The sequence below is a fragment of the Ursus arctos genome, unplaced genomic scaffold, assembly GCF_023065955.2.
Source record: "Ursus arctos isolate Adak ecotype North America unplaced genomic scaffold, UrsArc2.0 scaffold_34, whole genome shotgun sequence".
Taxonomy (NCBI): Eukaryota; Metazoa; Chordata; class Mammalia; order Carnivora; family Ursidae; genus Ursus; species Ursus arctos.
Window position 1 is genome coordinate 27541870 of NW_026623030.1, and position 15437 is coordinate 27557306.

Consider the following 15437-nt stretch of genomic DNA (forward strand, 5'->3'; position numbering starts at 1 on the left):
TTCAGGAAAACCTTCACAGACGAGCAGTCTCTTAAGGTGAACTGGAAAAACAGACCCAGATAAACATGTCCATAAGAAAAACTGCTGTTTGTCAGCCAGGAATGAAATTCCGGGTGTTTCTGTGGCAAGAAGGAGACATGACAAATTTGTAAAGGTTCTGCCACGATCTCTAGTATTTATGATCCACTTCAAAAGCAGCCACTGTGGCCACACACGCCGCAGGCTGGGTAGTTGGCCTTGGTCTGTGTTGCTGGTGGTGAGTGACAAGGGAACACAGAGTATGAAGTGCTGAGTTCCTGTCTCACGCCTCCTCGAGGGCAGTGGTGTCCGGATGCTGTGTTCTCAGACAATGACGTTCTCTTTGAAGAAATAAGCACCTTCTCTGTCGATAGGTCGACCAGTTATTCATCAGGACATGGAGTCATGAGTACCAAGTCCTCCAAGAGAGACATGACTCTTCCCAGAATTCTCCACCTTCCTCTCATCCAAGTCAGAGATCCCTGCTTGAAAATGCCCGAGCTACTCCTGCCTCCCTGCTGGGGGACAGAGATGACACACGGAGCTAGGCGTTTGTCTGGTAATTCTTCCATGTCTTTAGAGGCATAATAATAATAATGCAATATGTTCAGACTCTCTGAGTTCAAATCCCAGCTCTCCCTTGATTACCACTGTGACCCAGAAATGCATCTTAGGATTATATGACCATGGGGTCTTTATCTATAAAAGGGTAAAATAATTCCCACCAGAAGCATCTCATCAGAGCACGTTGAAGATGAAAAGATATAATTAATAAAATGCTTAGCCTGTAATGAGCACATGAAAATTAATAAATTCCATCACTTTAGGCTTGTATGTTTGAAAAACAAACAGAATGAGAGAGAGGAAGAGGGAGAGGGAGAGATTTAAGAAGTCACATTCAAAAGTTTAACAGAAAAAAGCCATGAGCACTACCAATCAGAGCAGACACCAGTTCTAAGTGTGTGGTCAGCCGTGACCCTGAGCCTGTGGCTGCCTGGGAGAGGGGGGACCTGTTTGCTACACCCGTTCCTGCATAGCATGCTCCTGCTTCTAGCATTTTAAAAAAATGATATATTTACTTATTTGAGAGAGAGAGAGAGAGCATGCATGGGGGGAAGGGCAGAGGGAGAGAGAATCTCAAGCAGACTCCCCGCTGAGCTCAGAGCCCCACGCAGGTCTCAACCTCATGACCCTGACATCATGACCTGAGCCGAAATCAAGAGCTGGGTGCTTAACCAACTGCACCCTCCAGGCTTCCCAGATTTTAGCATTTTTAATCGTTTTTGTTTACTTCCTCTCAAGATGACATTTTAAATTATTTAGTTATTTTTTTAAAAGATTTTATTTATTTACTTGAGAGAGAGAAGAGCAAGAGAGAGAGAGAGAGCACCGAGGGAGAGGGACAAGCAGACTCCCCCGCTGAGCAGGGAGCCCGATGTGGGGCTCGATCCCAGGACCCGGAGATCGTGACCTGAGCCGAAGGCAGACACTTCACCGAGTCGCCCCTGAAGACGACATTTTAAATCGCATTTATTTTCCTACTGTAAGTCTCTGGCAGGCAAGGGCGTCGCCTGTATGTATATTTATATATGCACATATACACACATAGCTCATTAACATGTAATTTGCATGCCATACAATTCACCCATCTAACGTATGCAGTTCTGTTTCTCATATATTCACAGTGGTGTAACCATCACCACAGTTTTACAACATTTTCCTCATCCCCAAAGATGCCTCCCCCCTCCCCCAACGAGCATTCCCTCCCCATTTCCCCAGCCCGCCCCCCACCCAGCCAAGGGGGAACTACTAATCCATTTTCTGTCTCTCGTGATTTGCCCGTTCTGGACATTTCATAGGAAGGGAAACGGGCACTGTTGGCCTTCTGTGGCTTCTCTCGCTTGGCGTGATGTGCTCAGCGGTGCCCGTGTTGTGTATGGCATGGACCAGGAGTCCGTTCCTTTCCACGGCTGAGCGGCACTCAGTTGTGTGGACAGAGCACACGTGTTCATCCCGTTGCTGGTTGATGGACCCTTGGTATTGTCAAGCCTGCTGTGATTCTTCCGTCCTGTTCCTCCGTGGTTCCCACGACTCACCCTTCTGGGTCGCCCGCTTTACTCTCTCCCCCTCTTACCCCACCTCCCCCGGCCCACCACCCGAGTGCGAACCAACGACAGCTCCTTCCAGGAGCTTCTTCAGGGACCTGGGCAAGGATGGGTGTGCAGAGGCTTGCAGGTAAATGTGTGTCGGCCTCCATCAGCCAACACCCCTTTGTGTTGTGGTTACGACTTCAGTTTTCATTTAAAAGATGCTTATGGTAGAAAAGTCAAGCAGCATAGACACTTGAAAACAAGAAAATTCACCTCCAACCACAAGATCCTAAATTTTGCCTTTCCCTTCTCAGAAGGCTGTCATTTCAGCCCTCGCCCTCCAGGGTGGCTATAAATGGATCGCCAGATGAATGGGGATAATATGCTATAAAAATGCACCAGCATTCTGCATGCTGTTTCTGTACAAGCGTGCCCAATTTATTCTTACATAGTTAACCGGAGACGAAGGATCCAAAGTAACATTGATGAACTTCAAAACTCTCCTCCTCTGACAGGTGGATGGAGCCTTTTGTGATGAGGCCCCAAAGATCATAGAGTGTCACTTCTACCAAGGCCACCTGTCTACCCGAGATCCAGGCGAGGAGACGGGCACCTCGTGGTGGGATGACAGGAGCGTCGGTGTCCCAGTGAGATAATGTGGACGGCATCGTCGCAGACATTTTTGGTACATGCGATCTACCGTAAGTTTTGCCCCACAATTAAGGAGCATTCTTAAAACACTAATACCCTTGAGGGGAGTCACCTGTTCAAGGTGAGGCAAAAGCAGCTTGGGGGGGTGGCAGTTAACTGAGAGCAGACAGGGAGCAGGAAAACTTGGAAGGACCTCGGCTGACTTGGCTGCCATTCCTGGTCTCCCCAGCATCATCTCTGTCTCTGGAAATATTTACCTTTGGCCAAGGAGGCAGCTCATTCGTGGCAGGGGATCTCGAGGCCCCAATCTCTCTCCAGGGGAGGACAGCTTGCAGATGCAGGCAGTTACCGCGCTCGGCAATGAACTGCCCGGGCCGTAGGAAACCTAATGGGACAGAACACAGTCTAATTTTCTGGGAGAGCCGTGCAGCCTCCCTGCGATTTTATAGCCAATCAGGGTTCCCATCTGGGGCTCCCTCGCGGGCTGTTCGAAACTCCCGTTTAAGAGGCAGCTCTGTAAAAGCAGGCTCGCCGCAACGGGGGGGCCGGCTGCATCCCCGTAGGTAGGCTGCTCTTGCGATCTGCTCTGCTCCTGAGATCCCAGGTTTGCCCCGACTTCGCTGCCCCACTGAATTGCCAAGGAGCGAAGGCACAGGGGGTCCAGAGCAGGGTCCCGCAAATCTGTGCACGTCTCCGCTATAAGGTGATGCCAGGTTGCTGCAGGGAGGAAGAGACGGAGACATTAAATACATACATGCTCACAGACAGACCCGCCTTGTATGAGAAGAATGAAACGAGCATCTGTGTTACTAACACACAGCTTAGGGAATGGAGCACGGCCGCTGCGGGTCGGATTTGCCTCTGGACGCGTGCACTCTTTCGTTTTCTGTGGTTATTTCCTTTATTGTCTGCGTATATTGTCTATCAAAGGGTTTGAACTTGAAAAGAAATCCCAAGAAAGGACACTATTATAATAGGATAAATTCTTCAAAGCAAAAGCAGACCATTACTTTTCCAAACTACACCATGGCTAAAATGTGGTTTGAACCCAGGTGTCTCCAAAACCAGCGTCAGCTTCGCCGCCACGCCTCCTGTTGCATCAGTGATGAGCCCAACTGTTGGCCAGTGGCCTTCCAAATGTCCTAGGGCAGACATCCTGCCGCTGAAATGGCCCCCCAGGACGGGGCATCATCGCCGACGGAGAGACTCCCCTCTGTGGCTGCCCACGGCACGTGTAGACCGACCGGAGTTTCCACCCCACCTGGTTCAGTCCATGAACCCGAGTCCACTTGTGAGAGAGACAGAGATGGACAGCGTACAGAGTCCTTGATCCTCGGAGTGCCGCGCGTCCCCCACGGGATGGGCAAACTCTGATGTGATCAATGCCCACCTGGGAGTTTGCAGCGGGAATACTGATGAAGATGGAAAATTGTACCCTTACAGCCACTGGGAATATTTTGAGCCAGGCTGCAACGTTTAAACTGAACGGGGTTTCTAACCATAGCGCACAGATACACACAAACCAAAGCGGGCCCATCTGTAGGAGAAACAGCAGCTTCTCGTTAATGGTGTTCCAGCAGGAGCACGGCCAGGATCAGCTGCCTCTGGCTCGGACCCGCTTCATCACTGGCTGCTTCCAAACACTCCAGGCAGAGGGAGGCGGAGGGAGAAGCAGCCCCTCCTGCCTGGGGTGATGTCCGTACACCCGCACCAGGCTGTTGGGTCCTGCATGGAGACATCTGGTCCAGTTTTCATTTGGTCGTTATCTGGCCCCGGGCACGGGAGTTGGGAGAGGTAGTTTCGCCAGACAAAGCAAGGGAGGAGAGGCGCTGGAGCAGAGTGCACACGGACCGTGTTCCTGGTGTGGGCAGACCTAGTTCAGACCCCTGCTCTACCACTTCCTGGCTGTGTGACCTTGGCCCCATCTCGGAGCCTCTCTGAGGCTCTGTTTCCCCAGCTGCCAAGTGGAGGTGATTCTGTTGGGAGAACCAAGGCGGGGTGGCGAGGAGACTGCCCTACGTTTAGTCACCACGTGCTAGGGAGAGTGACGGGGCAGCCACTGTGGTCACACTAGATGCTTAAGGATGTGTGCTTGCCTCGTTCCTCAGAACATGTCACTGCAACCCGTAGGCTGGACAAACATGATGTTTTGGCCCACAAAATGTTTTTTACATTTTTATGCTTAATTTTAAAGATCTGAATTTAGGAATTTTAAGTCAAGCTTGTCGGCTTATACTGGGGGAGAAAAAATGAAGATGGGGCAAAAGCGACTCCACATCACCCTCTGGGAAAAACTAACCGAATCCCAGCAGGTGCCCCATCGTGCAGATGGCACAGCGCCCCCCAGGGGTCATCGTGATAACCACGCCCCTCGGGAACAGGTGCTCGTGGGGTCCCATCTCCGAGAGGTGGACACCGAGTTTAAATAACTTGCCAAGGTCAGACAGCAAGTAAGCAGACGCCTGCCCCGGCACCCGCATTTCAGCCGCTTCTCTGCGGCACCGTGCCTCAACGGGGCCCATCCGCCTCCCCTTGTCGTCCGCATGTTTTGCCCCCCTGCCTCTGGCAGTTGCAGTCCAAAGGCCGAGAGCTCGCAGACTCTCTGACTGGGATGGAGACCATCAAAGCAATGTTAACCTCCGGGTCCTGGGTCATGATCTGTCTCTTGCCAGAGGTCGGAGGGGATTTGCTGGCCATCACTCAGCCAGCCAGGAGCTAAACAGCCAGATTAACTCCTATCGCTAGAGTCCTGGCTCTTTCCTGCAGAACATTGACCTCCCCGCGGGGAGGACGGCGACCTCTATTAGGAGGTCTTCACTGTGTTTAGTGCCACGGGCCATCAGTTGTCTGTGGGCACAGGACACACACCCCGTTGTCTGTGGCTGAGCTCCTTCATCTGGCACGAGGAACAATTAGCCGTTGTTCGGACAGAAGCCACACGGATTTTCTCTAGAAGGCGTATTCCCATTTTACTGCCAATGTATTCAGCTTGCTCCTCGCCGGTGAGGGCTCTGTCATTTCCGCACTTCCATGTGAGTTCCCGTCCAAAGGGCATCGTTTGTAGCTCTGGTGACTAATGTCTCACACAGCAAACGGACAGATGGCCAGCGGATGCGGGCACAGAAACGGATGATCAACATCTTTAGTTGTAAGAACAACACAAATTAAAACGGCAAGGCGATACCATTACACACCCATCAGAATGACTACAATTTAAGGAAGAATAAAAAACAACCCACCATTTCAAGTGCTGGTGAGGTTGTGGAGAACCAGGGACTTCCTTCTGGTGGGGAGTCAAATAGCCACTTTGTAAAACAGGGACTTTAAAAACAACGTTAAACGTGTGTCTTCCTATGATCCAGCCGTTCCACTTCTAGCATTGGCTTACGAGAAACGAACTCGTAGAGCATGCAAGCCTAGTTCATGACCCTTGACGGTGGGCTTGTTTGGACTAGCCCACACCCGGGGGCGCCACAGATGCCCATCAACAGGTGAATGGATGGTCCTGCGTCCCTATAAGGAAATAGCACGAAGCAATCAGAGGAAATTTACCATTGATACACGTTACAGTGTGGATGGATCTGAAAATAATTGTGCTAAATGAAAGAAACCACACAGAAAAATGGGTGATGCCATTTTTACGAAATTACAGTAATGTGCGAACAAACCCACAACGTCAGAAATCAGGGCAGCGGTCCTGTGCGGACGGGGGAGGGGCACAGGCAGGGGTGGCGTGGAGGGGTGACGACGTGGCACAAGTCAACCTTTTCGATCCTGATTTTGATTGCAGTCATGGTTTCCCAGGTGTATATGCAGGTCAAAACTTACAAAATCCTATATATTTGAAACATATGCATTCTATTTTTATCACGTATACTTGGAGAAAATTCTTTAAAATAGTGCCTTGACTCACGGTAGATATCCGGTAAATACATTGGGTGAGGAACTTGCCCTAGCATTGTGGCCGGGAGAACAATTTTACTCCCTTCCAGTTTTTGTTCCTTTTTTCTCTCCCGTTTGCTCTCAAAGAATGGAATGCTTGGGGAGGGTGCGACATTTGTCAGTGGTGACCATAGGCTCCAGGTGCTCTGCTCCGAAGAGGGGAGAAATGTTCTGCGACCGTTCACTGCATGTCTGCTCTGCAGACATCCTGTTTCTGGAGATAAGAGGGAAGGCTGTACAGCATGGGTTGCAATCTGCAGTTTAAAGGAATCTGCTTTATGTGACTATGGCTCCTGAGACACATCCTGCAGGGTAAGCAGAAGGTGACGGTGCAGAGCGCTCCCAGCTGGGGGATCTGTGCCGGTGAAGGTCTGGAGACGGGAGGGAGCCTGTGATTTCAGGAATTAGGAAGAAGACCGTGGGGCTTGTATGCAGTGAACACTGGGAGAGGTTTATGGAAGGAGGTTAGGGAGGTACGCAGGGGCCCAATCATGCAGGGCCTCCCAGGACCGGGGAATGAGCTTGGGTCTTTCCCTAAAGTCACTGAAGTCACTGAAGGGTCTTAAGCACAAGGCTGACATCATACTTATTTGTACTTAAAACAACTGAATCTGGAAATCTGGCTAGTTCATGGCACTGGCTGGAAGGACCGCAAGCCTGGAGGTGGGAGGCAGCTCTGGAGGCTGCTGTCCTCCTCCAGGAGAGGGGAGGTGGTGTGGCTCAGGCCAGCGTGGTGGCAGAGGGACTGGCTAAGGTCCTTCTTGAAGGGCAGCTGTGGGATAGTTCTCTGTGACCTGAGCTGATCCGAGTATAGCACTTGGGGATTCTGGAGCAGACCAAAGGTGTGGATGGTCACTTACATTGACTGTGGCCGGTGAGCCCTTTTAGAGTCGCTCTTGGCCAACAGGAAAGCTAGTCCCTGGAAAGTTTCCAGGAATAGGTCATGCTCTCTAAACTATAAATAGGAAGATGGACTTGGCAGCCCTTTGTGACCCCTTGCTATCGACACGGAGATAAGTAATGCTGGTTATGACAGCAAGCAGCCGTCCCCCAGCTGCCAAGTGGAGTCAAGGTTGACCTCCTTTATTATCGGGCACCTGTCCAGCTCGCTCTGTGGCCCTCCAGCTGGGGGACCCCAGAGTGTGACACCCCCTTCCCCCCTCCCCTCCGGTGCTCCTCTCACATCCTGCAGAGCCAGGGAAGGGTGTCACTGTGAAGCTTTCGTCCACCCCGTCACCAGCAGGGTCGGTGTGTTCCTTCTCTATTGTGGAGAACACGTCAGCGGTCCACTCCTGGGAGACGGACTTCCGCTCTCCCTGCTCCGTGGGGTGCAACACACAGCCCCGTAGAATCTGAATTCCAGACGCCCTGGGTCATCCAGTGGGTCTTCACCTAAAAGACCCAGAGGAAACACTGGTGCAGTGGAAGGTCCTGTGCCCTGATGTGGGAGACACGTTTTATGTCTTGTTCAGTTGCTGACTTGCCATGTGAAGCTGGGACCCTACTAAGGCTCTCTATTTCAGGTACATGTATGGGAAATTCGGATGCAACTGAGCGTAGCACTGAGGATTACTCGGCCCTTTCAAATAAGAGCACCTGTTCATTGGCTGTAGATTCATTTATTTTTTTAAAGATTGTATTTATTTATTTGAGAGGGAGAGCAAGCAAGAGAGAGTGACCACGAGCAGGAGTGGAAGGGCAGAGGGAAGGCAAGCTGGCTCCCCGCTGAGCAGGGAGCCCAAAGCGGGACGTGATTCCAGGGCCGTGGGATCATGACCCGAGCCAAAGGCAGACGCTTAACTGACCGAGCCGCCCAGACGCCCCCTTGGCTGTAGATTTATAGCATCTCGTATCACAGAGGAATAGGAGAGTGTGGTCTATAATGTAGGCCAGTGTAGACATAGGGAGGGGTGAGGATTCGTAGCCAACTGTTTAATCTACTGTTGGAATATACTGCTAGCTTCTCTGACATCTGACTTCACTCAATAACCTTCTGGTCAGGATTTCATGGGCCAGAGCACCTCACTAAATGGCTGAAATATAATGTATTTAGCCAATTCCTTTGTTACTGGATAGTAATAATGCTCTCAACCTCTGTATATCATAAACAATGTTACAGTAAATGTTTTCTTATGTGTCTTTGTCTAGTCTTCTTGTTATTTCTTTAGATTGTTTCTTGAAATCAAATGATTAATTGAATAGGCACAAATATTTTTAAGGTTGTTCTATATATTGTCGACATGTTTTGCAGAAAAGTTGTACAAGGTTGCTTTCTCATTGGTAGGTTTAAAAATCCATCCTTGGGGCGCCTGGCTGGCACAGCGTTTAAGCGTCTGCCTTCAGCTCAGGGCGTGATCCCGGCGTTATGGGATCGAGCCCCACATCAGGCTCCTCCGCTATGAGCCTGCTTCTTCCTCTCCCACTCCCCCTGCTTGTGTTCCCTCTCTCGCTGGCTGTCTCTCTCTCTGTCGAATAAATAAATAAAAAATCTTTAAAAAAAAAAATCCGTCCTGATGCTGGGTACTATCTGTTTGTTTTTTAATTGTTATTTAAATTCTAGTTAGGTAACATACGGTGTAAGATTGGTTTCAAGAGTAGAATTCAGTGACTCATCACTTACATATAACACCCAGTGCTCATCGTAACAAGTGCCCTCCTTAGTGCTTGCTAATGTAATTAGCCTCCAAAATACTTGCTAATTTGACAGTTAAAACATATTGTTTTTATTTACTTTTCTTTGATAAATTGTAGGGGAGAAATTTTTGTGCTTACGGATTTCTGATATTTATTCTATTGGTAAGTGGGACACATGTAATCATTTTGAGCATTTTAGAAATCGTATGCGTATAAAGTCCACATGGTGAACAGTTTTCCTATTTATGTCTCATTAATTCATTTAAGAAATAGGTATGGAGAGCCTGCTATATATATGGCCGTCATGATTCTAGGCACTGGTGATTTAAATACCCAAAACATACAATCTCTGCTCTCCTGGGACTTAGAGTCTTCTGGGCAGACAGAGATACATGGGTAATATATGTGATATGTTAGATCATGAAAAGTACTCAGAAAAAAAAAAAAATAATAAGACCAGGGATAGCATCTGTAGCGGTAAAAGGAAAGCTTGCAATTTTAGAGAGTCCAGGAATATTCTCTCCAAAAAATGAAAATTCTTTCCATCTGAATAAAGATGAAAGGCAATGCGTAAATGGGTCACAGGGATACCTAGGGATTCCTGGTAGAAAGCTCAGCACATGCAAAGGCCCTGTGGCAGGAATATGCCTGGGGTGGAGCAAGGAAATCATGGTGGGTCCTCATGATCATTGAAAGACTATGGCTTTTTCTTTGCAGGCATTAGGGAGCTGTTGGAGGATTTGAGCAGAGAAGGATCTGTTTTGTGACACATTCTCATAGGCTCACACTGAGTGCTGTACTGGGGACATACTAAAGAGGAGCAAAGGCAAGGTTGAAAAGTCAGTTAGGAGGCTGTTGGAGTAATCCGGTCAGTGGATGATGGGCGTGGCTTGGACTAGGGTGTTGGCAACGAGAGTGATGGGCAGGACTCATCAAACAAACAAATAAGTAAGTAAATAAAGACTCTTTAGCTAAATGACCCTGGGTAAGTCCTTCCTCTTCTCTGGGCCTCTTCTCCTGACTAAACTATGTCATTTCAATAAGATTCACGTTTATCAAAGTGCAACAGCATTATCACTGATGGTTTTTAATAACATAGGTGGTACCCAGGGGATGGTGTGAATGTGGTGTGCATACGTGTGTGTGTGTGTGTGTGTGTGTGTGCACACCACGTATGTGTGTATTTCTCTAATTCAGATGCATTAGAAGGAAGTAAAGTGAAGCAGGCACATCAGAAGGGACGTTACAATGCGTATGGCTTACGCAGGGCTTGTCCGGTTAGGTCTGAGCTGGTTTAAAGAAAAGTATCAAGCAGGTAATAGTTGGAAGAGACGTGGGGAGAGTACAATGTGTGTGGGTGGGTGACTGCATCTGGACCGCGGGGGGCGAGGCATGTCTGTGCCTCCTTCAGATCCAAGGCCAAGCTCACCTGTTCCCACTGTTCCCCTGCGGCGTGAGCACAAGCAGGTGAGCGGAGCCTTCCTCAGGGTCTCGGAGGTGAACCCCGAATCCCGGGGGTGATGCTGTGAGGTGAGGGGCAGGGGGCGGCCAGGGGGTGGCCCGAGTCTCATGCTGAGGGAGTCCTCTCCTGTCGCCCCTCCGAACAGACACCTTTTCTTTGTCATCAATGTAATCCATCTTAAACCACCCCAGACATTGGAATCTGTGACTTAAAAAAGCAAACGTAGCAGCATTTGGGTCGAGGGCGACAAAAGCCATTAGAAGTGTCTCCCAGGTCACTTACACCTGTAGGTCCTTGAGCTGTGACAGCTGAGGAGGAAAGTGTGCCTTTCTGGTGGAAACTGTTTCCTTTGACTTTTACAGAAAAGGAGGCGAAGAAAGCAATAAACACCGTCCTTTGAAGAATTAAGCAGGAGAAATGCTAGCTTCCAAGACAGAGAGCACAGGATGGCTTTATGAGGTTGTGTAAGGAGATCGCTGGCAGGATAGAGGGGCCATTCTCTTTCCAGCACGGCTTCTTTAAGATCAGGGGAGCCACAGAGACGTTCTGGGGGGAGGGAAGAGAGACGAGGATCCACACACAAGACAGGACACCATGCAGTTCTGAAGAGGACGAAGATTTAGAGAAATCCATAAAACACTGGCAAGCAGCTGCTGGGGCTTTCTACCAAACATGCATCTGCCTCTGGGGGAGAAAGATGGAGAAGCTTAGCTGAGCCGTGCTATCTAAAAATAAAACCCAGGGGTTTGTCTGTCTCTAGGGCAAAAAGTTCTGGAAGCTTCTGTTTGTGGTTCCGTGGTTCTGTGATATCAGCATCACAATTTTTTAGATTCTTTATGATGTGGAAATGTTGGGGTTGGGAGCTGATGACCAAGAAAGAATTCTTGAGATGTTTTTGGTGCAAAAAGGTGGTTTTATTAGAGCACGGGGGCAGGACTTGTGGGCAAGAAGAGCTGCCCCAGGTTGTGAAGAGCAACTGGTTATATACTCTGGAGTTGGGGGAGGTAAAGATGAGGGAAGTTTCCAAAAGGATTTCCATGTGTTAGAGAAGACTCACAGGATCCCGGAGGCCTAGCTGTTGTCAAGCCGAGGTTGTTTTTCCTTCTAGCAGGGTGTTGACATTAAGATGGTCGGGAGCTCCTGAAGGATGTCATACTCTGCCCGTCTCAAGTATTTGTCAGTGGGCTGCAGGTTGTAAGAACGTTTAATTTTATCTACATTTCTTTTGTTCTCCACATCATTTATAGTTTTTCCTCATACCCATTGCCTCATGGTGCCAAGATGGCTGCCGTACCTCTCCTTTGGATGGGGCTCTACCACCCTTCCCATGGTGGAAGGGGGTTTTCACACAGAACGCCTTAGTTCCAGGTGTGGATGGACACATGGACTGCCTTAGTCCCAGGTGTGGATGGGACATGGGATGCTGGCAGCACGCATCCCTGAGTCAGAGATGACCGGCCTCTCCTTCCTTCTCTCTCTCAGACGCTCTCTCTGTATCTCTGTCTCGTTGTCTATCTGCGCTGCTGGCTTTTCTCTCTGGGTGCTTGGCTCTCTGCTTTCTCTCTTGGACTTGACATCCTTTTTCAGCAGCCTGGCCATGTTCTTCTCTCTCTCCCCTTCTCAGTCTGCACTGATGCTTCTATATTCTGCCTTTCTCCTCCGTATCATCCTGCCTGTCCTTCTGCATCTGTCTTTGACTCCATTGAGACATGTAGGGTGTTATCTCTCTCTCCCTTCCTCTCTACGTCTGTCTGCCTCCCTCTCCCTTCCCAGCTCCTGTCCGAGGGACTGAGAGTCTGAGAGTCAGCCAGACTCCAGCCACATCCCCCACCCCACTGGCTGGACCCACCGATGTCCCGTTGGCAGGAGCCATGCAGCAGGGCCCCTCGTTCTTCGGGGAAGCCCCCGCTGTGGGCTGGGGTTCTAGGCTTCTCTTCTGGAGCACCTCTCTGCACGCTGCGTCTTGTCAGGCTTCGGTGTTAATTCAATGCCCTATATTCGCCTGCTAGTTCTGAGGCAACGTGGTGTCCTATTAAATTTTAATTTGGCCTGCGGTGGGGAAGAAGATTCCTTCAGTCAACAGACACGATTGTATTAGCAGGTCGCAGATGTAATTAGGCAGAGCTTGAGTGAACTGCTAATAGATTCAGGCACCAGGAAGGAATTCGAGACAAACACGGATGATTCCGTGCTGGCGCTGGGGTGTGCGAATGAGCAGGACCCGCCTGCCTGACGGAGCCCTGGGCGCGGACATTGCTGCGTGTAATGGGCATTCTTGTCCCCCAGGCCCTGCTATGTCCCCCACCTGCCTCGCCTTCCCTCCCCCGCGCTGTCTGCCCGCCCCACGGCGGGGTAGTTTCCTGGAGCCGCTGTTAACGGGTCCACAGAAGGGATGACTTAGAAGACTGGAAATGAGTCCTCTCACAATGCTGGAGGTGGAGAGCCCGAGATCAGTCTGAGTGCACGGAAACCAAGATGTCTGCGCGCGGCCGCCCCTCCAAAGGCCCTGAGGCCGACCTTTCCCACCTGGTCTGGTGGCCCCAGGTGTCCCGTGACTTGCGGCTGCCGCCCCACTGTGGACCCTACCCCCATGGACACACCTGCCTCTCCCTCTTCTACCTGCACCTGGCCTTCCTCTCCCCCTCTCTTCAGGGACACAAGGAAGTACATTCAGGAGTTTCAAAGACAATCACCTCCTCTCAAGACCCTGAACTTCATCTCCTCTGTAAGTCCCTTCTCTGCCTTTAGAAGGACCCTGGCACATTCTTGGGATTAGGGTGGCGCTGGTCCTGAAGCAGAAATGAACTTATTTTTCTAACGGACAAGATGGACAGGAGTCTGCCCCCTGAGCTGTGTCTCCTCCTGGCAGCCCTGAAGACAGAGGCTGGACCTTCTGGCTGCCCTGTGCTCCCTCCTCCTCCACCAGCCCCCAGGGAGCCACGGCTGTGACCCTGACCTCTGGGACCATAACAAGCCCTTCTGGCCACAAAGAGCAGCACCAGGCATCAGTCCAGACCTTGCCCTTGAAGCTCCCGGTCCTGCTGACAGTAGATGCTCCACTCTCATGCCCCTGCCCTGGCGTGGGGGCTGCCCGCATCGGCGTGGGGGTGGCGGAGAGGCAGGGGCGCAGGCAGGAGCTCGGTGCACAGGAAGGCAGGCAGCGCGCACCAAGCCTTGAACCTGCTTCCATTCTCTCTTTCTCTTTTTGGCCTCGTTTCTGTGCGTCATTCTGTCTAAAGCCCCTGTGCTGTCTGTACTTCCCAGCCTATGTCGCCGAGTCCAGCTGTCTTCGTGGCTCTGTTTGCACCTGTGTGCTAGTCCGTGTTCCCCAAGCGCGGGAATCCTCTGATGTTCTCTCTCCCTGCCTCCAGATTGTTACCTCGTCTGACCGTCTGCCTGTCCCTCGTTCCTGTCCCTCCCACTCAGTCGGATGACGGTTCTGTTCCCGGGGTCTCAGCTCCTCCTCCTCGGCACAGAACCGGGAGATGGCGTGAGATGCGTGTCCTGATACTTCAGTGTCTGCCTGGGCCGTTCTGTCCTCTCCATCGCCATGCTGGTCTTCAGAGGCGTTTGTCGGGAGACCCCGCTTCCTTTCAGGGTTCCAGCTGACTTTTCCTCTCCTTATCAATATAATAAGTCTCCCTTCTCCCCTCCTGCCCTCCCTCCTTTTCTTGTCATTGTCCGATTGCTGTCCAGCCTGGGGAACTCTGATTGCATGGACTGTGAGCCCCAGTTTTACCGACAAGCCAGTGGACGGAGGCTCTCGCTGGCTTGGCTCCCCCAGGAAACTTGCCACACAGCAGAGCCGAACCCACACCTGTGACCCTGAGTTTAGAGCCTCTCATACCGACTCATCCTCCCTTCCCCAGGAGTGTTTGGGAATGTAGGAGCTGGCGTTTCTCTCCAAACAATAAGTGAAAAGTGTGTACAAGTGGGCAGGCCTGACACGCTTTAGGATTAAATGGAAAATGTAGAGCCTTTGGGCCAGTGACCCCGCAGTGGACTCAGGTGGAGAGGGCATTGGTGTTTGCCGTCATGATGGCGAGTGCCTCATCGACACCTAGCGCGTCAAGGTGGGACACTCACCGCCCCCCCTTGCTTCAGGATGACCTGGAACCAGCCCTGATTTCTGCTGCTCTCTGCAAAGGTGCCTCCTTATTGCTCTTCCTACAGAACAACTCTCTCTGCTTTTCCGTCTTAGGTCGCACAAAATGGCCAACAACTGCTCCTGAGTTTATGTCCCACCCTCTCAAGAAAAGAGCCAAGACAGAGCCGTCGCCCCTCCATCCCGTGTCTATTGCCTCAAGGCCAGGTTTGGGTCAGGTTCACCGATGGACCTACCAACGGTGGCCAGGGTGGGTGGGTCACGCTTCTCAGAATGACTTCTCAGGTCCCCGTTGGTGTTCCCAGCGACATGGATATGAGGGAGAGGGAAATTCCTAATGGGCGTCTCGGACAGCACTGCCTCACAGGTATTTAACAAACATGGGTGACCCCTCACTCATCAGGTGCCAGGCGTGAAAGGTGGGCTTGACCCTCACCGGCTTTCCAGTCACTTCGGTTTCTCCTGGTTCCAATGCCCTCACTCTCTACGCAAGGACATTTATCTTTATTGTTACCTTCCCAGCTTCAAGGTTACT

At 50.8% G+C, this 15437-nt stretch overlaps 1 protein-coding gene across 1 annotated transcript in view; it reads left to right on the top strand.

The window, feature by feature from the left end:
- The window catches only part of LOC113266805 (transmembrane protein 132B-like), a 58013-nt gene that overhangs the window by 18731 nt on the left and 23845 nt on the right, over positions 1-15437 (top strand).